At 37.6% G+C, this 25484-nt stretch overlaps 1 protein-coding gene across 3 annotated transcripts in view; it reads right to left on the reverse strand.

Annotated features, from left to right (window-relative positions):
* NFIA (nuclear factor I A) overlaps positions 1–25484 on the reverse strand; it is a 400777-nt gene that overhangs the window by 217131 nt on the left and 158162 nt on the right. The window lies entirely within an intron of this gene.

A 25484-nucleotide genomic window follows, 5' to 3' on the forward strand; every position in this document is an offset into this window, starting at 1 on the left:
GAGACAGACAAATTACTGTCACATTCCACCCCCAATCTATTCTTCTCTCATCTCTCTGGGTAACTGAGGTAAAATTCTGCAAGGATATTGGATTTCCCTCTGGCTGAATAAAGGAACTGACCTTGAAAAATATAAATACAAAGAAATTAATTCTTTGCAAATTCTCTAAAATAGGTGTACTATAATTTTAAACATAACTGGTACTCCCTTAATAATAAGGGACTGAATGCAGCTCTAAAGTTCAAAGGTTTTATTTACCATATTTATAAAAATGGTGCATCTTTTTCTCTCAAGCCTTGAGGTTCTCTTCCCAGACTAGCATAAGAACACACACACAGTCACATATAAGCATACAAACAGTGACTTGTTAACCCTCCTTTCTTGGCCAAAAAATAAAACACACACACAAAAAGTGGAGTTTGGGTTCACAGAGTTCTTATTTTCTGGTTTAAATTTAACAACACTTACGGACTAAAAGCTATGCTAGGGATCTATAAGGCTAGAAATACTTCCTGCTAGGCTTAAATTTGGCCTTCCTGAGAGCAGAGTAGCTACAGCCACATGAGTTCATGTAGGAAGCTTGAGTACCAAATTAAAAATCAACTCCCAAAATATATGAGTTATCAAAGCTAAGCAACAAAGCACCATAGCTTCCATTTTTGTGCTATGGAAACTCCATGACAGAAGAAGCCTACCACCGAATGTGAGGTGAAAAAAAAGAGACACCTTTCCTATTCACTCCAGCAACTGCCAGTCAGGTCTCAAGAAGATTAAAGACCAAAAACTTTCACCAGAACCAAAACCTTAGTGAGGGCCTGTACTCACTATGGAATGCCATAAAAAATCTACTTTAAAAGGATCTGAGCCGCCTGAAGTAGCACACCTTTGATGTGACCACATTTCAAATGGTTTGCCCATCACAGTACGGCTCCTTGGTCTGTTTCCTTTATTATTCGTGTGGTTTCGTCTTTCTAAATTCAGACTTCTGCCCCATCCTAGGAGGTGAGGAGAACGCAATGCACAATGCCAAAGCATTTAGAGCGAATCATATGATATCTGTACTTGATACTTTTTCATGGTTTTATATGAAAAGAATCACTGCCTGCGGAAGATTAAGCGTTTTTTAAATGCTAGAACACGGAGACTTCCTTTCAAACAACTCAGAGCAAGGGGTGTACTGCTGACACAGCAACGCTGTGGTCTCAGTGAGACTGTGGGAAATGTCAAATTTATGGTCCTGGGGGTGATTGGTGGATGGTTTTGTGGTGTGTATGGTGTTTTGTTTTGTGTGTGCTTTTTCTTTTCTCTTTTGAGCCTCTGACAGAAACAGAGCTCCACAAACTTTCTGGCGACCTCCCAGGAAAACAGAAGGAAGCTGTATCCTGCACTTCCCCTGGGATCTAATGAAATATACAGCCTCTGGGCTTCTTTCAATTTGGACTTTCAGATTGCTAAGCCAGTGAAAAGGGGATCCTAGCTGTCACAAACGTCACATGCTCGGGGTCACCTGCTGCTCGGGGGTTCTCATGCCAGTTGTTGACATAATAAGCACCCCTTACACTTTAATTACAATTCACAGTGTGCAAACTATGCAATCTGCTTTAAGGCAGACTGTCTTTTAAATCAACACTAAAATTCTATTACTAATATGGCCATGAAATGTAGCAGGGGAAGGGTGTGTCCAGATGACTAACTATATGCAGATATCTGCCATTTGGGGACGATATGGGCAACATTTGTCAAGAGATAAAATGGTGTTGCTGCCCTTAATTCTGGGAGATGGGACTTTATTCTAATTCTGCTCTGAGATGCCTTTGAGTGGACCACAAAAATGAAATATAATATGCTTCATGGGTAGCACTTTCACATTTGTATAACTGTGTATTTTTTTTCCACATGGGGGCTTACCTATTCTGTGTAATATTTTGCCTATCTAACAGGGCTAGTCAATGGTTAAAGGACAAGAAATTTCTACTCCCTTGCTTATTCTCCCCTGTAAACCTAGGGCACTGCTAGAAATGTTTAACAAATGCTTCCAGAGTTGTGTTAACGCTCTATCATTTGCTAGATCCTTGTATTCTGCTAACTACAGACCCATGTAAGCTATATTCTTGCAATCAAAACATGAAAGGTTATTTTAAAACAGAGCCCATTTAAAATAATATGACAATGCAGGGAGCTGTTTAAAAAGCGCTAACACATAATTACAGTCTACAGTTTTCTCCAAAAACAACAGTGGAAATTAGTTATAATTATATTACAGAGAACTACTATAAACATAGGTGGGCTAACCTTTGAATGAACTGTCCCAGTGCTCTGGGAATTACAATCTCACTTTCAGTGCCACAAATGACGTAAGTTGATACACTTGAAATAAAACCATGCAGAGTACTTTTATGCGTAAAGTCTAACTCAAACACCTTAGTTCAGCTATAAGTATGCCCCACTGTAAAACACCACTGAACCACCACTCCAGCAACAAAATAATAATAATTTTAAAAACCCAGAAATCCAAATTTATAAAAATAGTAAGTAGATATTAAAAAAAATTAATAAAGCTTATACTTGCTTTAACGAAGGATAAATCTTAATTACAAATGTGACCCAGATAGGTCAAATGAAAGTGAAAGTGAAAGTCACTCACTAATGTCCGACTCTTTGCAACCCCATGGACTATACAGTCCATGGAATTTTCCAGGTCAGAATACTGGAGTGGGTAGCTGTTCCCTTCTCCAGGGGATCTTCCCAACCCAGGGACTGAACTCAGGTCTCCCTCATTGCAGGCAGATTCTTTACCAGCTAAGCCACAAGGGAAGCCCATAGGTCAGATGAATAACCACTATTTCACTGGGTTTTTTTGGTGCCAGACAATACTAGATGCTAGGACAGACAACAGCAACAACAAAGAAAGGCAACGAGTTTATCTTACTTAGTTATGGTTATTCTAACACTGGAAGCAGATGCTTCCTTCAAAACTAGGAGTTTTTTCAGGAAAACTCTCAATCCTCTGGCTACTGGGTTTTGTCTTCATTTAGACAGACACAGAGCTATTTTATTTTCTCCCCTATTTAAACACCTGAAGTCCTCACCTGGCTCTCTGTCACCCCCAGGTAAGCCATTTGATATCAAATTGCTTAACAGTAGCCACCTGTAAGTGTGACCATCCTCAGGAGACAGGAGGGGCTCTGAGAAACACAATTTTACCATGAAACTCCGCATTACGCTTCCCCCTGGCTTCTGACCTTGTGCTCCAGTTTTGGTACGAGCAATCTGTGCAGTGTTCTCAGCAGGTAAACTCCACCTTAAGTGTTCAGTCAAGTACCCTGACTCATCTGGAACTGGAGATGCTGATTTGTTTTTCCTTGCCTGCTTCCCAAGAACAAAATTCTTGGCACTGAAATTCAGGTTAGCACCCGGAGTCCTATTAGCTCCTGACAGAGTTCTATGATGCTAACCACTGACCCATAGACTCTATCTCTTGGTTCTGCCCAACTTCTGGGGCACTCAGGTTCTGCCAGTTAGACCTCCAAGTCATCCACTGCTTCACTAAGCTACCTCCCAAAGTCTATAATGAGACCATCTGGAACATCTACCTGGGATGATTTTTTTTTTTTTTTTTAATGGAACTGACCAACCTCACCATATCAACTCCCACAGAAAAATTTCAGGTCTTGACCCTTTACAAGTCTCACAGCCCAGGATATGAACCCTATCTGCCAATTCTCTCTGATTTTCCTTGTTGGGGGAAAAAAACCCAGAATATCTCTAAATCTATGAAAAGAATATGAACAAGAAATAGAATAGAAGCATTCCCTTTCAATATGGAAGGAGCTAGTAGTTGATTGGTTAGTTTTTAAAATGGATAAAAATAAATTTTTATGAGACATACACACCTTAAGCAATTTAACTTTAAAGACATATGCACATTTCTTGGCAGTCCTTCTATACAGAAATACAGCCTTAACTTTAATATCTGCTAAATGCAGCATCTTTCTTATATAAACCACACCTATATAAGATTTTTTAAGTGCAGGGAGAATCTAAACATACTTCTAAGATAATCTAAGCACAGGATCCTTTTATAGTTTTACAAATTTCCCTTTACAATTGAGACAACTCACCCACACGTTACAAAACTCACCCACACATGACAAAAACATTTTTGTAACTCACCTTTAATAAGCTAATGGCTTATTTTCACAGAAATAAAACTTCCTTTTTCTTTTTGAAATCACATAAATTTAATTAAATTATAACAATACCAATAATACTAGTATAAATAGGTCTAAGGATAATGAAACTAACTTTTGGTAGGCACACAGCTACTAATAACAAAAGTGCAAGTTTGTGCCGGCAGCGAACGACTGGCCCTTAGGATTCAGCACGCTCCAGGCACCAGCTGGTGTAAGGGAAAACGTCTTAGTCTTGCGAACTGGTTAATACAGATCTTCTCCAGTGAGGGTCAACCCAACGAAAATAAAATTCAAATCGTTATTGAGTGGATATTATGAGAAGGCATTGATGCTTGATGCATAATGCTTGTTGGTGGGACATAAGATTGAAAAACATACCTTTCTCTGAATTCTGGTATAACTCTAATTTCTAATAATGGAAGAAATAACTAGAACTTCTCAGAGTTACTCTATTTAAAATTAGGAAATAATTAAATTGATTTAACTGTATTTCAAGAACAGGAAAAATAATTGGACTGTTTAGCTCCTAATATAGTATTTTCAAGTTATAAACTTTATTTATATTTTTGTCATTTTGTAAAACCATCAGCATGTCATTACTTCTGTCTTGATTTAAATTTGTATTTAGTGAAACATTTTTTTTTAATTAGAGACACTATGTTAATGGAAATTTTTATTTCCATTTTAACATAATTTGGTTTGACAATTCAAAATCACATAGATAATACTGTCATTTAAAAAATTATTTCAGGTTAATATAGCTAACACTTTTCACGTGATTGTACTTAATTGTTCAGCAACAAAAAGCATTAACTTCAACCTTCTGCTTATTACCAGTTAACTTCTTATCAACTTCAAAATAAACATATTACTTAAGTATATTCCTATATGATGATGATGGAAACAGCAAGGATTTACCAACTGCTTGAATAAGAATGGTCAGCACTGTGAGCCAAGTTATTCACATGCATGTAACTTTCCCAGAAACTTTTGCAAAGCAAATATTATTCTCCTTATTTCAGATTGAAGAAACTGAAACAGCACTGAGAGAAAAATCTGGATCTCAAAAATAGACTGACTCCAAGCTTAGGCTCTCTCACTTCAACAAGGGTCTGTGGCATGTGTTTAAAGTAAACCAGAGAGCATAGGCTTTCCTTTCCAGTGAAATTTTTATTTGTACAGATGTGTGTGTACATGTTGGAGTGCACATATATGCACACACACACACACACACACTTTGGTTAAATCAATTTCATATGCAAAAGAAAGTGAGCCAGGGCTAAGTTATTAAAAGAAGCCTTTGAAGCAAGGAGCGATGATGTGTGAAAGACATGCCACAAAAGTTTATTTAAACAAAGAACAAGCACGGGAGGATGAAACAAAAGTGAAAATAAGGGAAATGAAAGCTCTCCATCTTTTCCATCCTTCCTCTGTTGTGTATGGATTTCTCATACATAGAAAAGACAGAAAGAGATGTCTGGAATTTGTGGAGTATCCAAAAGTAAAATAGCTTTCATCAATCTATAGTTCATATAAACCAAATCCACACAGGTTTTCAATGAGCTTCTCAATATTAATTATCCTTTGGTAGGGTGCATAATTCCCTACTTGCAAGAAAAAAATTTCACGGTAAGATTTTATAATATATTTGTATAATATCTTTTTCAATGGTATATTATGAAAGCAAAAGTTGACATGGCTTTAGAAAAGAGATAAAGAGAGCCTTTTCATTTTACACTCATAATGCTCTATACAACATTTCATTATCTCAAAGGACATTTCAAAAGGCACTTAACTGGCCCATAGTTGTCTTACAATTTCAAATTTTGTCTGGTCATGTAAATAACACTGTAAAGTTTAAAATAAAATCATGAAAAGAAACATATTACATGGCATAGGCCATTTACTTTCTGTTCATGTACATGCCTATATACAGATGATGGAACATTATAATTAAGCTGTTATATCTATATTATCAGAGGTACTCTTAAAAGTAAGGTAATAAATTCCAAGTTATCTCTCAACACAAACATTCCCAAGTATAGGGCTACAGCAGACATCTTAGCTAAAAGTGAAAAATTCAGCCAATCATGCAGAAATTACATTTATGACACACACCATCCAGGGCATATAGAACTGACACAGCACTTAAAGAAACAAACATTCTTTTTTAACTAAATAAAAAGGGACTTTTAAGTTGCTCTTTGGAACCGAATTAGAAAGAGTGGTCAAAAAACTACAAAGCAGAAAGGAGCTGGTCCTCTTATCTGAAGTTAAAAATTATTTTTGTCTACTTGAATTTAAATTGACAATATTATAAAAGTCTTATAGAGACTCTATACTTACAGAAGGCATTATTGCCTTTGCATATAATGGAAGCACATTTCTAGCACTTATATTATTACAAATATGGAAAACGGCTTCCAGAAGCTTTTAGCAATGTGCTCTTTGTCTTTTTTCCAAAGAAGTAATCCAATTAAAACAATCATTTTCAACATACAGGACTAGGACAAGGACCTGTACATCTTACCCAGCATCTTACAAATTCTATGAAAATAGATTGAAAACTTCCATATGCTTTCTATGTACTTGTATTAACGAAACACAGTTTACAAATATTTTCTTAGAAAAGTGTATTTTTTTAAGCTTTTATCCATGATAATTTCAACCTTTATTTCACTAGTGTACCTGTGTACTGAAACTTGTCAACAAAAACATGGTAATAAATACCATTCATTTCTGATAAATTTCTTCCACCTCCTTCTGTCACGCTTTCCATAATAAGCATAGAGAAGGCACTTAAATGTGTTGGCTAATGTTCTTACAGTGGGTTTATTTCACTGTTCACCCTAACTACAATATCTGATTTCCTTCTGAAGAGAATTTATTCATTGATTTATCTTATTTATCTTATGTTCTAGCCTTTTCCTCAATTTCATAAACTTAATTCTTGTGACCAGTTTTTTTCTTGTGGCCATTTTTTTTCAATCAAAAATACTTACTGAGCATCTTGCATAAGCTGCGTTTTTAAATGGTTTGCACTACAAAGAATAGTGATGAAATCACTAAATAAAAATATTTTGTTTTACATCTTTCAGCATGTCTGTCAGATAAAAGATGGATACCTTCCTTTGAAGGTATCTGAATGGATCGCCAAATGATTACTGACTTCTCTCTCACAGCTCAAATAAATAATTAAAAGGAGATATACGCAGATTGGTTGCATACTTAAGAGATAGAATCAATTAAAACAAAATGGTATGAATGCTCCTCCAATAATATATCACTTCAGGGACCATAAAATGCCATCTTTATATTTGCAGAATCACTAAGCCTTAGTGCTCTCTCTCCATGTGCGTTTAGAGTGGGGGCTCAGTGTGTATGCTGTTGCTGTGTTAGCATTCCTCACACATGCATGTTCAGTCATTTAGTCATGTCCAACTCTTTGTGACCCCATGGACTGTAGCCCACCAGGCTCCCTTGTCCATGGGATTTCCCAGGCAAGAATACTGGAGTGGGTCGCCATTTCCTTCTCCAGGGAATCTTCCCGACCCAGGGATGGAACCTGCATTTCCTGCATTGACAGGTGGGTTCGTTACCATTGAGCCGTCTGGAAAGCCCCTTTAATTCAATACTGTGGACAAACTCAAGTTTGGAGATTCCGGACAGACTGAAATCCTCCCTTGCAAGAGTGCATTCGTATTTGGGACTTGCCTAATTTGTGCATTGAGAAGTTTTGTGCATGAAGTTTTCTCAAATCCATCTCACCCAAGTGTTCAGTGAAAAGGACTATCTTCCATTATTGTACACACAAAGCACAACCATACCCAGACTGGAACACCCTTGACTTCATTTTCACTTGAATCACTCTGCCCAGTGTTGTGGTTAGTTGTGTATAGGTTTGTCTCTCTTGCTAGAGTGAGAGCAAGTTGAAGTCTGGCCTTTCTTTTCCCTGCATCTCGTTCAGGGGCTGACAGACAAGGGCGTGGTAAATGCTGGCTGAATAAGATTTTTCAGAATTTCCTCAGATCCATGTTTACTTATCACCTTGTATACATAAAAGAAATATGTGAAACTCCTGAAGAGGAAATTTAATCCTTTATAAGGTTAGAAATAATGATGAAGATAACATTCTAGCAAAAAAAAAAGTTCAAAACCAGGAAACACTTAATTAAAGGAGGTCATGAGGATACTTATTCTCTCATTTAATAAACATAAGAAAGTTCTCAGGGTCATGTTGGCAGTGCACTATTTTTGGCCCTGAGATGAATAATCCCTTTCTAAGCTAAAATCATTGCCCAGCTGTGAAATAATGATAGCTGCAAGGAATCCAGTGGTGGCGGCAAACTCAACTCAAGGGTCCAATATTTGTAGGCACCAAGCAGACACTGCAGTGAAACAGCAGTGGTGACCAGATGTCAGAAACAGCCCGAGGGCTCCCTCTCACCACCCCTCACCCACGATGCTGCCTTCCTCCCCCACCCATTAAGGGTGGCATCAAGAGCAATTACAGCACGCACCCAACGGGCTGTGCCAGGCTGGCAGCTCTAACACCTGCCACGAGGTCTGCATGACATGAACAAAGACCCAGCAAGTAGCTTTAATGAGCAGATCCTATAACAGACAGAGCCCAGTGCATGTAGTGACTGCTTCAAAAGTACTGTTCATGGCTGACACAGGACTATTTCAGCAGCTATTTACGACATTCTTTAGCATCTAGAACTAAGCTAAGCACATATACTCTAAAAGCCCAATTCTTCAGAGTGCCATGTCTTACTTGGAGATGAAACATGAAAGTCTGTAAAGCACACACTTCACTCAGCATTTGCTTATCTGAAAATATTTCCCAGTGCCATTTAGGTGAGGAACTTAAGGTGCGTGTTGACACTCTTCATGGTGGATCTATAACTTTGTAAGTTGCAACCTCTTGAAGACAAGGAGGATTCCTCATTCATCTAGCTTTCGCCAGAAAAAAAGGTTACATGTACACAAGTAGATATATGGATAGCTGAAAGAATGCACAGACAAATGTATGAAAATCACTTAATCCTCACCAAATTCATCATAAGACTGACACTCAAAGCAAACTCGATAGGAGATTGAAAGAGAGTCCTCATTTTGGGTAGCTGTCAACATTTACAGGCAAAAGGAATGATTTTAGAATTCTTGAATACTCAAGGACACTGACCTGTAAAAATAGTCATACAAAATGTGTAGTCAACTTAATAGAATCACTGATACAGTAAGTGATACTACTAAGTGATACTAAGGCTACTAATGAAGAACTACAGAAAGACCAGTGAGCTAACTGATGGAGAGAGACCAGCACATGATGTTCAAGGTAGAGGAAGCATTTGGTGTGTGATAACTATTATACTTCTGACTATGGTGATTAATAAAGGAAAGTGAGGCCAGTGAGTTATAATGTGTCCTCAACAGATCAGTCACCTCATCTTCAAAATAGATTTAATGAACAATGACACAAAGACTGTTGTTTTGGGGGACAGGCTTCCTAAACGACAACAATAGCATTTCCAGATGTTTTTAAGAATTGAAAGGAATCTAATAAATCATTTTTTAGAAGAGATCAATGCCCCAAAAGATTAATCTACCTGCATCTTAAGTCATGCAACTAATTAGAAGCCAAGTAACTTCACTAATCAGGGATTCTGTTCCCTTTTGCATAAAAGGACAAATAATACTTAGCTCCCTTCAACTTACACTGTCATAATAAAGGATAGATAAGTATTTGATACAAAGGTTCAGGATTTATTCAAGACAACATTACTCTTTCAAAATAATGTTGATGAAGATCTCTACTATTAATACCATGACTAGGATGACAACCATTACTATTACCCTATTTATGTCTTGGGCTTCCCTGATAGCTCAGTTGGTAAAGAATCCGCCTGTAATACAGGAGACCCCAGTTCGATTCCTGGTTGACTTTTGAGGGATCCTGGGAATATTAAGACTTGAAAGGAGGCACCTGTTCTTCTTTTGAACTAGTATTATTATTGGAACTTCATAATAGGATAACTATATCTAAGTACTAAGCATCTTATGATTCATCAGTTCAGCTCAGTTGCTCAGTTGTGTCTGACTCTTCACAATCCCACGGACTGCAGCATGCCAGGCTTCGCCGTCCTTCACCATCTCCCTGAATTTGCTCAAACTCATGTCCATTGAGTCAGTGATGTCACCCAAACATCTCATCCTTGTCGTCCCATTCTCCTCCTGCCTTCAATCTTTCCCAGCATCAGAATATTTTCTAATGAGTCAGCTCTTTGCATCAGGTGGCCAAAGTATTGGAGCTTCAGCTTCAGCATCAGTCCTTCCAATGAATATTCAGGGTTGATTTCCTTTAGGATTGACTGGTTTGATCTCCTTGCAGTCCAAGGGCCTCTCAAGAATCTTCTCCAACACCACAGTTCAAAACCTTTCCAAAATAAAACAGCTCACTTCCAAATGCAAAGTTTGTCTTCAAATTTGGGGCACATTAAAGCAGCCACTAGGAAACAGTGGGTTTTAATGAAATGCACTAGGGTTCGTTATTTTTGATTCTTTGGGGTTTGCACAGGGTTTACAGGACTCCACTCAGTTTATGGGGTTCAGACAAGGCTCAAAGTGAATTTCACCTGGAACTTTTCACATGGTTTGAGCATTAACCAGGGATTGAGTGGTTTATAGATCATCCAGAAGAATTTCAGTCTTGGAGTCTTGCCTTGAACTCTAAGTATTTAAATTTCAAGTAAATTTATATCACAAAATGACAATAGGTTTTTAGTAACTATTTCTACTTATTTTTGCTGTTTTAAATGAAAATGAAATGTAAAGAAGATACATGGAGAAAAGGGTTTGATAATCCAGAGTTTACGAAAACAAACAAAAAAAAGTTTTGATATTTATATAATATTTTACAGTTTAAAGGGCTTTCACATACATTAACTTATCAGAATGCTCACCACTAACCTTTGCAGGATGCGATTACATCAATTTTTATCCTAATATTATCTCAGACTCCTCACTTATATAATTATACATTTTAACTGAAATATTTATAAGGAATAATAATCAATTATTAATAGTAGTTATTTTGTAAACAAAGTGTCAAAGTCATTTTATGGCATTTTTCTTTCCTAAGGAACAAAACTTAGGCCATAATATATGGAAAGTATTTTGATGTCCCACAGTTAGGACTTTGAACTTTGAAAAATATATTTTATAGTTATGGAAATGTTTTCAGGGGATGTTATAATGTAGACCATGTTTAAAGATATAACACAATGAATGGGTACCTAACAAAGCAAAAGCTATGCCCGTCAATTTACTTCTGCATACACAGTTTATTCACTTTTAGGATGGTGTCATAAGTTTAGTTAAGAAAAAAGTCATCTGAATATTTGGGGCCAAAGTAATCAAAGGTCCAATTAAGTACTCCTCATAGTAATGATGGTTGGATAGCATCACCAATTCAACAGACATATAGTTAAGCAAACTCCGGGAGATAGTGATGGGAGCCTGGCATGATGCAGTCCAAGGGTCGCAAAAAGTTGGATACGACTTAGGGACTGAACAAAAATAAACAACAGTAATGTACAACAAAGGTCCATCTAGTCAAGGCTATGGTTTTTCCTGTGGTCATGTATGGATGTGAGAGTTGGACGGTGAAGAAGGCTGAGTGCCGAAGAATTGATGCTTTTGAACTGTGGTGTTGGAGAAGACTCTTGAGAGTCCCTTGGACTGCAAGGAGATCCAACCAGTCCATTCTGAAGGAGATCAGCCCTGGGATTTCTTTGGAAGGATTTCTTTGGAAGTTTCTAAAGCTGAAACTCCAGTACTTTGGCCACCTCATGCGAAGAGCTGACTCATTGGAAAAGACTCTGATGCTAGGAGGGATTGGGAGCAGGAGGAGAAGGGGATGACAGAGGATGAGATGGCTGGATGGCATCACTGACTCGATGGACGTGAGTCTGAGTGAACTCCGGGAGTTGGTGATGGACAGTGAGGCCTGGCGTGCTGCGATTCATGGGGTCACAAAGAGTCGGAAATGACTGAGCGACTGGACTGAACTGAACTGAATGTACAAAATACCATTTTTGCTTATATTCTGAAGATTCAGATTTATCCCAGTCATCTTTCTATATGTATAACATATCTGAGTTAGAAGAATCTATCGAGAGGATATTTAGTCCAACTTATCTCAATCTATTAAAAGAATTTAAGGAAGAAAAAATACTTAAATCTCTAATATATCTTAGATAACAACTAGCAGTTCATAGTTCAGAGTCCACTTATCAGTGAGAACTTAAATCTAGACAGGTAGAAATAAAGTTTTTAGGATTATTCTTTGAAAACTACGGGGCATGTATATAAAATAGTTTATCTGAAGCAAAATATCATGGCATTTAAAAAGGAAGGGGATGGTACTCTTTTGTTTGAAGAAAAATTCAAGATTTGGGCCTGCACCCAGTACTTGTGAATAATCTAAGGTTTTCAACAATCAATTATGAAAAGCATTAAAACACTGTCACATTATTTGGATGCTACTTTAAAATAAATAATAACTACTCTGCTGAGAATTTCTAACCCAAATCCAGGTGATTAGAGTGAACCAGATTATCCATCATTTTATTTAGGATTCATACTGTATAATTAAACTCACATTCATTCAAGGACACAACAGCTAACCCCATCCCTCCAACTCCACTGCACACTGGCGTTTAGTGAAGGGCAGCCAGTTTCTCTCACCTATCCTGGCAGACCCAGGCCTCTGGCTGTGAAGAAAACCACAATGTGGGGAGGAAAGCCTACAAAAGAATGAAAACAGAAAGTGTCTAAGGCCTTGGCAGAAGGACACTAAATAAAATAGAGAGTGGTGACTCATTTTGGCAGTGAATCCACCTCAACCCCTTCAAAGCCTTTGGCACGAGTCCTCAGAGGAGACCCCAGCCTTTTGCCAAGCCACAAAACACCACAATTATTATCGCAGCAGTCATCAACAAAACAGATTTTGTAAACTGACTTGTTGGCACATAGATTAAAGAAGCTATAAAAAGGAATAACAGCTGTTTGGGTTGCCCTATGCAGAAAGCTACTATATAGAAAGTAAATTTTATATCTCTATACATACGTGGGTAGAACTAGCATACACGTACACCCCATGTACTAATTATACGTGCATACTATGTAAAGAAAGGGTAAAATGCCAAACAGACCAAACATGAGTTTAAAACACAATCTTGTGAAATTAAAATATTCACTTTGGAAGGACTAATAGAAAAATTTCCTGAAGAAATGATTTTGTACTTCACTAACCAAAAATATGGACTATGTCGTACAGTGGCAAAGTTTTTCTTAAAAATATTGAAAAGTACTGTTTTTCACAGAAGCAAGAATGCTGAATTATCTGTTAATTTAACAACACTCTGCTTTATTCTACCTCCCTAAACACTGCCTGAATGGCATTTTATACTACAAAATTTAGAATTACCTCATGTTTCAGGCAACCTGAAAAAATTCTATTTGCTTACATATTCATGGGCATAATATGAGCAAAGCAAAAATAGAATATTTCTAGGGATTTCATATTTACCTTTCTACTACAATATCATTCACTTAAATAAACTGCCAATGAAAAAATACATAATAGAAAAGAATGGGAAAATTTGACAGGTAATAATCAGTACTACTTATACATTCCTAATTTGAAGATTACACATGTACTATGATTCATTGTAAAGAGGCATGAACTCCTGATTTTTAATTCAGAAAGAAAGGTTTTACTCAAGTTCCTTGTCATTAACTCACAGTAAAATACATAAGAATTACAAGAAATGTTTTTAATTAAACTAGCTTACATTTGTAATATCATGTAACATTGCAAATGTACTCTGTAAATATACATTAAGGCATCTGCAATGCAATTTTCATATCACACACACATTTGCCCAGCTAACCTCTAAAAGCCTAGGTAGCTCTATGCTGAAACTTTCAGAGCTGAAACATCTTAATGGGCATTGATCTTTTACACTGAAGGATGCAAAGTTCAAATTTCAGCACCGTCAATAACGTTTGGTTTCACCTATTGAATGGCTGGCTGAGCCTTGGTTGACAATGCCTACCAGGAGCGAAAAGACTAGAAAAGAACTACAAGAGCTACAGTCATTGTTAACTAAACACAAAGTTGTTTTTGTTTGTTTTTTGTTTTTTTTTACTGATATCAGTTTAAAAAAAATAATAAAAGAACCGAGAAGCCACATTTCTTGGCTACCTCTTACAACAGAGTATATACCAAGTGTAACCTGCCTACTAAACAGCTCTCCATGACTGAACAAATCCTAAAACTGCTGACTGCCAAGAGCTCAAACTATATAAACCACATTACTATAATATTATCACTAGCCAATTCCACTACTGATTGACACAAAACAAAACATGCCCTTCATGACAACCAGCTTCTTCGTATAGCTACTTAAGTATTTAATAAAATGATCTATCAATTAAAAATTCTCTTTAGGAATTCAGGATTTCATCAGAATATAAAACCTAGCCCACAGCTGATATAAAACAGAAGACCTATTTAAGGAATTCCCTGAGTAAACTGACGGCCTGGAGAAGTTAATTCACCAAGCATATTTTTTAACGTGTCACACAGAGAAGAATTTTAACAAGTTGTAGAAATATACTCACCATTAGGTCATTGTTCAAAATACCACAAACCCTACACTGCTACTTTGTTCAGCATTAGTTATTTATATCTAATAACCAAAACACACAGTACTAACTTCACAGGGTCTAATTAAAATCCTTTGTCCAGGTTTTGCTTTTCAAGTTCCAGCTCTTTTCCCTTATTGTGATTTCCCCAGCTTCTCTGTCTACCTTGGAACCCAAGCACATTATGCAGGCAGCACAATGAACTAACATGCCAGCAGAAGTAGTTTGCTCCACCTATCCAAGAATGTTAAAAGCATCCAAGCACACACACACTGTCTCCTGTGTAGCCTGGAGATCCCTGTTGAGCTCATGCCAAGTGTCTGAGAAGTTGGACCCTGCATCCGGTATTTACACTAAGCTAAAATTCTAATCAGCACTAACAGCAGTATGTTTTAATTCACCCTTATGATTTTATTTCAATCTGCTAAGTAGCACAACTGCCAGAAAGCAATTGCTATAAACTTAAGTAAACAAATGCAAAACTAAAATAAATCTTAAACCTGTTGTATATAAAGTTTGTGCCACTTAAGGCAGGCAGTACAAAAAGGCACAGCCCGAAGCCTTGGTTAACGCTCTTGGATCTCGGTTAGAAAGCTCTTTGAAAGCGCTGCTTCGTCTAGTCTCCCCCTACCCCCACCCAACCCCTTTCTAAAGAATTATTTGGTGCATATTAGATCAGGTGGAGAAAATGGCCATGTAGTTTTACGGTGGTGTTTTCACCTCACGTATTCCCCTGAATAGTCTTCTGCCAAGCATGGGATGCAAGGAATACACGGTGACTACTTGAATCTCTGGATGATACTACAACCACTCGTGCCAAGGAGTTGGTGCCAAGTCTTGCATCTTCGGGCTTTTTTTTCCCCTTCCTTTTTGGGTGGTAGTTGTGTGTTGGGGAGGGGGGTGGTTAAGAGTGGCAGTGGGGGAATCTGCCCAGCAGATCCTGTGAACTTGGTCACCATTTTGAACCTGTTCGGTGTGCTCAGACCTTGGCAGCCATCTTACAGCTTGGCAACCATTTTGAGAATGTGTTTGGCAGGCGCTCAGAATTCGCTGACACTGTTTAAATAGAAGGCTAGTTAAAAATAGTCCACATTCAACAATACAGTGTGGTATCAGGTAGACTAACCCTCAATAAATCTTGCCAACCAACCAATTTATAACATCTTCACCAAAGTAAATGACACCCCAATTTTCTGAAATACATCACGCTGAAGCGGCTGAAAATGTGATTCTTTAACCCTTTAGCACACAAGTTCTTAAAAATCAATCCTGGAGGGACACCAGTGAGCAGGAAAGTGGAGGGTATGAAGAAGGAAAGAGATGGCCAAAAACATAGCCACAATTTGTGTCACAACATTCACAAGCCAGTTCAATTTCAAGATATAAAATAGAAGGGAGAAGGGCTGTCATCACACCCCACGAAGTACAATTCTAGAGAATGATTCCAAAATGTCAGATTGTGTCCTACTTAATGCCCTATGAGTTCATGGACACTATCTTAAGGACCTTTAATATAATTACCCAAAAGACAAGAACAAATGTCATCTTAAGAACTAGCCTAAAAGAAAGCAAAAAGAGAAAACTTGTACATAATACTATTTTTCCAAAACTAAGAGTTGTATTTTCTGACACTGCTGTTATAGTCAACTTCACTCTTTCTCCATAAGTTTCAATGTTTCTGACTCAACCAAAAATAACTTCTGCCATCAAAACATTTCTTGATGGCAACAAACCTGAAATAAAAGTGATAATATTGCACTGGTGTGACTTTGGCATCATTACCAGATTCATATCATTTTGTAGAAGGTTGAATTAACTACATGACACTGGATGGCAATTTTACCACCATATGGAAAAGGAACATAACAATCTAACAATCTGAAATATCTTTTCCCTACTAAAATAAACAACATATTAATATACAATTTAGTATCTTCCCTTCAATGTTGTAAGTATTTAATATCATATTATAGAGGATCATTTATGGTAAAAAAGACCATATTGTTTATGGTTTTATGGGAAAAAAATCTAAATGAACTCAATTTTCTATGAGTCTATAATTATTGTTAAATCATAAATATGATAAAACTTAAAATATTTTGACTCTTGCGATATCAAAAAAATTTTTCAAGTCATTAAATAATATCCCCAACCAAATATCTGTTATTTAAATTTTAAAGTATCTTGAGGGCATGATGGATACCTGGCTTCTATCTTGGTTTCAACTGTGATATAATTCCACACAGCACCTAAAAGGCTAAATCTATGCACTATTTACACTGTTTGTAATACTGCAGTATTTTTAAACTTTAAGACTAACATTTCTACTGAAATTCAATTCAGGAACTATTTTACTTCACATAATATCATACAGAGTGAAACAATTAATTAAATGATGATCCAAATTAGAACATGACATAGGAAAACATTACGCTGAAACGGATCAGTCCAAAATCCTGATACTATTAGATGTCTCTTTATTGAATGACAGTATCTGCAGTAGATGACGTAAATGGTGCTAGAATAGTTTGGAATGCATTGATAAATTGCTCTATCGATTCCGTTCTGCTTCACTTACCATAATTATAGCACAGTAATGGAAGACATGAATGATATATTTTTACTAGAGAGGAAAGCCCAGAGTTTGCCTGTTTCTTTATGAGATTATACCAAATCCTTTCAATTAATACAGCATGATGGATATCTAACACTGAGAATAAGAAGCTTGATTCTAGTGTTCCTGCTTAAATATCACTGTTCAAATATTTGGCCCTTATTTCAAATAAATGTATTTAGTATTTTAAAGACACAGCATTTGCACCTCTGTAGGATGCTGTTTCAACATAATCTTACAGAAACATTTTCATTCCATTTAGAAATTTATCTTTCAAAATTTGAAGCCATCTTACAAACACAATTTTTTTTTCATCTTGTATTCACTGAATATAAATATACTAGAGGTTACCTTACAGCTTCTCAAGGGTAATTCTGATAAGACTTATTATGTTGAAGGAAAATAAATATTAAAATGAAAGAAAAATATAGGTAAGCAACTTAAACCCTCATTTGTGGAAGAAAAATGTAATGATTTTCAAATTCAAATAACAAGAGATTTAATAGAAAGCATTCAAATGAAAATTAAGACATTTTAACAGAAAATTATAATGACTATTAATTATCTGTAGTTATTCAATATCCATAAATGACACCATAGAGTTTCAAAGAAACCAAAAGCTGCATTAAACCACTCAAGCATTATACTTGACACTGTGCCATCTTCTTTATGATATCACCATCCCACAGTATTGCTAAGGAAGGACACCAGGTTTTCCCAAATGGATACATTTAAAATTAAAAGTGTCATTCCAAGTCATGCAAAAGGAATTTGAGGAATTCTGAACAGGATATAACGGAGTCTTAACAACTCAGAGCAAGGCTTGAATTGCTTTTTATTTGAATATATTCTTTTTTTTAATAAACTCTTTAATAAAAAGGTCTCATTCTATTGCTGTTTAGAAGAAATAGGGTAAATTTTTCAAATCAATTCACAGGGGAAAAAAATTTCCCCCAACAACTAAATGGTGTAAAAATTGATCTGTACTTCCCCTCTCACATTACAAAGGCTGTCACAGGGAATAAAATGTAACCCAGGAGGGCTGTGGCAGCTATCAAATCTTCCCTGACACACTATAATGTCTGAAGTCCAGACACCAAAGGTTTACATCAGAAAAACTCCAGCATGTAGTGAACAACTCAAAACCAACTATCGACCACGCTATTGATTTTCTGTGGGGAAACCAAGACGGGGAAAAGCACCAGAAAAGATAGAATTTCCCTTTTCTTTCTTCCTCCCCAACTTAGTGGGCTGCCAGCCTTAGGTCTTCTCAGGCTTGCACCCTCTGAGTTTTGCATTGCACCTAGCCAGGATGTCTGCCTGAGATAATTCAAGCTAAAGGCATATGATCTCAGTAGAAACGGACTCTCCACCGACTTGCAACACAACCTAACTCAGACCCAAAAGCATTTCTTGACAGAAGGGTACTGGAAGAGACCAGGGAACAACAACTAGAAAAATAAGACACATGTATGATTCACATGATTATCTTTTCAAAGGATGTTTGAAACTCTCTGACTTCTAAAGTTCACAAATTAAGCTTGACTCAGTAACTGATAGGACGTTAAGACAATCACATTTAGAACAGCTTCTATGTATAGTATGGACAAGGTGCCACAGATAGACGTATTTGGAAATTAGGAGGTGACCCACCCATCCCCAGTTCCCAGCTAATTACACATAAAAGTCCAAGTTAATAGAAAAAAAAAATCTAATTTTTTTCCCCTTTCATATAAATTTACACAAAATGGGTCATTCAAGAAGCTGAAAGGTAACAAAACAAAGTGCTTGCTTTAGCTCCTTGGGGTCTTAGTTACATAATTTTGAACTGGTTGAGGATCATTTACTTGGATCATTATAATCATATCCTACAAGTATTCTGCCATTTAATTTGTGAAATGCATGACCACAGATCATGTACATGGGAAGAATTATTAGATGCATTCATTTTACTACTAAATTTAGAGATGGCTCTGAGCCATTTAAAAATAATAACAATAATAATAATGATTAATAACAATGCACTTCCATTCTGACTTAAAGAGCTATCTCAAGGGGTTTTCCAGCTGTTTGCTAATTAAGTCTCATACCCCTCCTTGCTAGTAGATGGGCTCCGTTAGGCCAATTTGACACCTGGGAAAGCTGAGACACAGCAGACTAGGAAGGCTAGATCACAATCCAAGAGCACACACAAGAATGTGGGAAACCTACCGAATAACCCACCTTGTGATAGTTATATCTGAAGACAGTGATAGAAAAGAGAAAACCTCATAGATCTAATGAAAAAACAAGCAGACTGCTGTTGACTTTGTTGTTTAAAAAAAAAAAAAAATGAGTCTTGTGTGTTTCCTTTTACCTATGCTGCTCATGAGGAGAAAAACTAGTTTGTAAATTTTCTAAATTTTATTTCTAATATACTCAAGCACAATATTTTGCCCACCATAGAGAATTAAGAATTTATCAATTAATTGTCAAAATAATTCATTCTTTTACTGTTAATATAACCCAACAAAGATGAGGTTCTCTTGTTATCTTTGGTTTAATAAAACTACTTGAATATTACAAAAATAAGTGTACATTTTGCAGAATCATGAGAACGCTTTTACTTGGAACATGGCTATGTTAGTCTGAGGTTCTTGATCATATGAATTAGAAATTACCATATCGTTGACTGTTGTGAGGGTTAAGAAGTGCTTTTCACTCCTTCACTCATTCATTCAACACTAGGAATGGAGATGAAAAACACACATACTAGGTACCATGCAGCATTCTGGGTGCCATGGACACAGCAGTGAACACAAGGGGCAGAACTCCCTGCTCCTGGAGAGCTTACATTAGACTGGAGTTGAAGATAAAGTGTCTAGATCTATATTGGGCTTTCCAGGTGGCACTATTGGTAAAGAACCTGCCTGCCAATACAGGAGACGTAAGACATACGAGTTTGATCCCTAGGGGGAAAGACCCCTAGAGGAGGGCATGGCAACCCACTCCAGTATTCTCACCTGAAGAATCCCATGGACAGAGGAGCCCGGCGGGCTATAGTCCATAGAATCGCAAAGATTAGACATGACTGAAGCGACTTAGCACACAGCAGATATGTATTAATTAATCCGTGAAAAATGATTAAGCACCTTAGGCACCGGGATAAAGACATGAAAAAGTCATTGGCTACAACTTTATAGGGTTATTTGTTTTCTTTTTTCCAAAGGTTAATTTTCTTAAAGTTTTCTCACTGTTGAAAAGCAAAAGAGTGATTGCCAAAGCTCTTTGTCTAGATATAATTAGAGAAATGGACTGTATCTGCTACGAACTAAAAAGCACACAGTCCTTGGTTGTGCCCTTCACACATTAACACAAATGAATCCACTGAGTCATTTTAAACTAACTGACAACAGGAAAAAGAAAGATGTCACAGAACAATGAGATGGGATGATCAGAAACAAGAAAGCCATCCTTTCTAGGAAAATTCTTCTCCAACAGCAGTTTAACATGTATCCAAATTAGACTCTCAGGGCCAGGTGCAGCTTGGAAGCTCTTTGTTAGTCCTAGAAACTAACAAAGAGTTTGGGTTTCTTCTATTTCTTTGTATGTTAAAATGCCTGTATATAATTTTTGTAGGCCAGGGTCACTATTTTTGGTTTGGATATGATAAAGTACATTATGACAACTCACATCAAAGAAACCATGTAAAAGTCATATATAGCATCTGCCTTAAAAGCACAGAGCATACACTGTCTGTGATTTTGTTCAAGGATGTCTTATGCCATATGTTTTGGGACCCTAACTAGCAACACACTCAAGATACACCCTACTCTTCACACCTGTTTAGTTGAAGAACTCTCTCCAATGATGATTATGTTGGCCGGTTCTAAATAGATTAGTTGTTCCCATGTTGACACTGATCTAGAAAAAAATTACTTCTGTCTACCTGCTTTCCCCTTTTTTTCTCAAAATATGGGTATTTTCTGAAATGATAAATATATCCTGAACTGGACACAGATTAATTGACTATTTGGGGATTTCTTTTTATGAGATCTTAGTTCCCCAACCAGCGATCAAACCAACGACCCCTGCGGTGGAAGCGCAAAGTCTTCACCACTGGACTAGCAGAAAGTCCTCTGTTTTAGGATGTTTTTAATGTGTTTTGACTCAGAGTTAGAATGTAACATCAGCCCTAGTATTCTGTAACAAGTGGGACTCAGTGAGGAAAGGGAAGTTCAGAAACTATATAACTAGGGTAACATCATTTCCAGCATAGATCTATCATCTACACTGTTAGATACTAATCTAAAAAAACAATGAGTCTACACAACAGCAAAGCAATCTTCAACTCAGGGTAGGGTCGGGGGGTGGGGAGGGGAGGAGGGAAACTCAGTCCTCTTACTGTCTTACAAATGAATGACAAGCTGATAAACTCACTTTTTTTTTTCACTTTTTAAAATTGATTGCAGTGCAGTAGTTTTACTCCTTTATTCATTAACACACCCTACTCCTGCTGCCTGCTATGCCTTTTATCACATGTTGCAACTTCCTCCTCTAGTCACAGCTTCTTTCTTGAGAGTGGAGTTTAAGGGGAAAAAGGCTTGACTTGGTTCAAGATAGGACCCACCAGGGAGAGAGAGAATGAAACACGAAGCCAGGGAAACCAAATGTCACAGCTGTCACAAGTTTGTAGAAAGCTACTATGGACGTCACAATTACGGCTGTATTTCCAGGAAATAACCCAGTTGTGGTCATCTCTAAAAACAAATTAAAAAAACAAAAAATACTGTAACCAAAACGTGCTTTTTCATGTCTTTTAAATCAAAATCCCACTCTGCAAGTGCCAGAAGCCAACATACATATTCGGTCTTCCTAAAAAACTTGTAAGTCATCCAAACTCTGACCATAAAACAGTACAGCTAGAAAGGTGGGAATATGGTCAGCTTTATGATAATATGAAATTTTTTTGTCAAAATGGCTAGATACTGCATCTATTGCTGGGGCTCGAGCTAGCTACCGGGGCCTCTCTGAGGGTTCATTTCTTTAACATGCCAGTGGTTTTGAAATGTTACGTGGACAAAAGTAGCCTGATGGGTAAGTAGAGAGACAGAGAAGAGAACAGACATTTCAGCTCACAGAAGAGGGGGCAATCAGAAACCAGAGGAGGCAGTCATGTACCCACATGATGGAAGGATGGATCCACATCAAGCATTCAAAACTGCAAAACTAGAGTTATCGACTGAGAAACTGCTTTTTAGATTGGTGCTGTTGTTCACTTGCTAAGTCGTGTCCGACTCTGCGACCCTGTGAACTGTAACATACCAGACTACTCTGTCCTCCACTATCTCCCAGAGTTTGCTCAAACTCACGTCCAGATGAATTTAGATTAGGTCCCTGTGAAACAGACCCTTTGAAGCCATGGGAATCAGGGCAGACTCTCCTTCTGCACACTGTATTTAAAACAAAAAAAAATACTTAAGAATTCAAAGATTGTTTCACAGCTCTCACCTATGACTTCTTGACAGAAAGTAGTAAAGTATGCTAAGTAGCTGAAACCAATCTAATGGCACCAGCATTGAGAATACCCTGACACATGGTCACTCAACTCAAGCTCAGAGAAGTTAAGGAACTTGCTCAGGGTCATAGAGCCCCAGGGTTCCCACTACTTCAGTCCAATTCTAAATTGAAATAGTCATTTATTTATTCATAGAGCAAGTATTTATTCATAAGCAGCAATGATGACATCACTCCTCTGGCTTCTCTAATTTCAGCTGGTGACTCTCCACTGGATTCCATGAATACCTGGAACATGTTGCCATCATAGGAACTTTTATTATTATTTTTTTAGAAAATATTTATTTGGTTGTGCCAAGTCTTTGTTGTGGCATGTGGGATCTAGTTTCCTGACCAGGGATTGAACCTGGGCCCTCTGCACTGGGACTGTGGAGTCTTAGCCAGTGCACCACCAGGGAAGTGCCAAGACTTTTTAAATATGATTATGATGATCCGGAGAAGGCAATGGCACCCCACTCTAGTACTTTTGCCTAGAAAATCCCATGGACAGAGGAGCCTGGTAGGCTGCAGTCCATGGGGTCGCTACAGTCCAACACGACTGAGCGACTTCACTTTCACTTTTCACTTTCATGCACTGGAGAAGGAAATGGCAACCCACTCCAGTGTTCTTGCCTGGAGAATCCCAGGGACGGGGAAGCCTGGTGGGCTGCCGTCTATGGGGTCGCACAGAGTTGGACACGACTGAAGCGACTTAGCAGCAGTAGCAGCAGTATGATGATCAGCTTATGGTGCATTCACCCTTCACCTATAACTGGGACTTCTCAAAGTCTGTGAGCTCCCAGCATGAGAATCACCTGGTGTTAAGAAGTACAGATCCTTGGTACCAGCCCTGAGTCTCTAGGTATAAGACATGGGAAAAGACTTCCTTAACAATGCTCCTTAAGGTATTATTATGTCCACCAGTTTGAGAATCATTTCTATAAGCTCTTCTCTAGGCAGTCTTTCATTGTCAATATCCAATGCATACTAAGGCATAAACATAAATGGTAGGCACTCAATCAATGTCTGTGGAAGAACACAAGGGAAGGAAAAAAGAAAGGATATTAAAACAAATATATAAACATGCAAATAAAAATACTGTCCTAAAGACCAGGAACAACATAAAGCAAAGAATACTCTCTCAAAGAGCTTAAAATTGATTTGGGAAAGACAGTATGCATGCGTACTCAGCTGCATCCGACTCTTTGTGACCCCATGTACTATAGCCCACCAAGCTCCTCTGTCCGTGGAAGTTTTCAGGCAAGAATACTGGAGTGGGTTGCCATTTCCTACCCTAAGGGAACTTCCTGCTTCAGAGACTGAATCCTCGTTTCTTGTGTCTTGTGCCCTGCGTTGGCAGGCGGATTCTTTACCACTAGTGCCACCATACACGCAATTAAAAGCGTAATAGTGATAAACTTTAATCGTTTAATTATAAACTACAACTAACAGTAATTTGGGCTTCCCTGGTGGCTCAGTGATAAAGAATCCGTCTACCAGTGCAAGAGATGCAGGTTCGATCCCTGGGTTGGGAAAATCCCTTGAGGAAAGAAAAGGCAGCCCACTCCAGTATTCTAACCTGGGAAAAAAATCCCATGGACAGAGGACCCTCAGGAGCTACAGTCCATGGGATCGCAAAAGAGTCACACGCAACTTAGAGACTAAACGACAACAACAAAAGAGTGATTTAAAAGCAATAGATACATCTGCTGATGAATTTATGGGCAATAAGTGAAAGTAGATGTTCAGAAAAATTAGATCAAACTTAGGGGTGATGTGAAGGACCTACGGAGAGTTCCTTGGAGATGGGGCTTGAAGTAGCTTTTGAAAAGGGAAAAAGATTTACATATGAAGGGAAGCGAGAAGACAGCATTTATATGTAGAACAGAAAAAACGAAACTAGAAATATTTTTTAAGACCCCTATCATGAGTTTTTTTTTTTTTTTTTAACCTCTTTGTGCACTACTTTTGGGGCTTCCCAGGTGACTCAGTAGGAAAGAATCCTGCCAATGCAAGAGATGCAGGTTTGATCCCTGGGTTGGGAAGATTTCCTGGAGAAGGAAATGGCAACCCACTCCAGATTCTTGCCTGGGAAATCCCATGGACAGGGGAGCCTGGTGGGCTACAGTCCTCAGTGAGGCAAACAGCTGGGCACAACTAGCATGCATTCACATGCACGCATTAATTTTTACCACAATTAATGGAATTAATATTTACAAGCCAGCAAGTTTGAAATATAGTGCCAATAAAAACTTTTACAACTCTGGAAATTTCTAAAATTGGTTCTCTTTTAAATTTGTAGCATAGGCAGAATACCGGATGATGTGGTACAGTAAAAACATTTTATTGGCATTGAGTTGAGATGACCTGCATAACTCACTTGTGGCTTTGCCACTTATAAGATGTCATCCCAAACTCACAGCAAT

The sequence above is a fragment of the Bos indicus x Bos taurus genome, chromosome 3 (assembly GCF_003369695.1).
Source record: "Bos indicus x Bos taurus breed Angus x Brahman F1 hybrid chromosome 3, Bos_hybrid_MaternalHap_v2.0, whole genome shotgun sequence".
NCBI classification, from domain to species: Eukaryota; Metazoa; Chordata; class Mammalia; order Artiodactyla; family Bovidae; genus Bos; species Bos indicus x Bos taurus.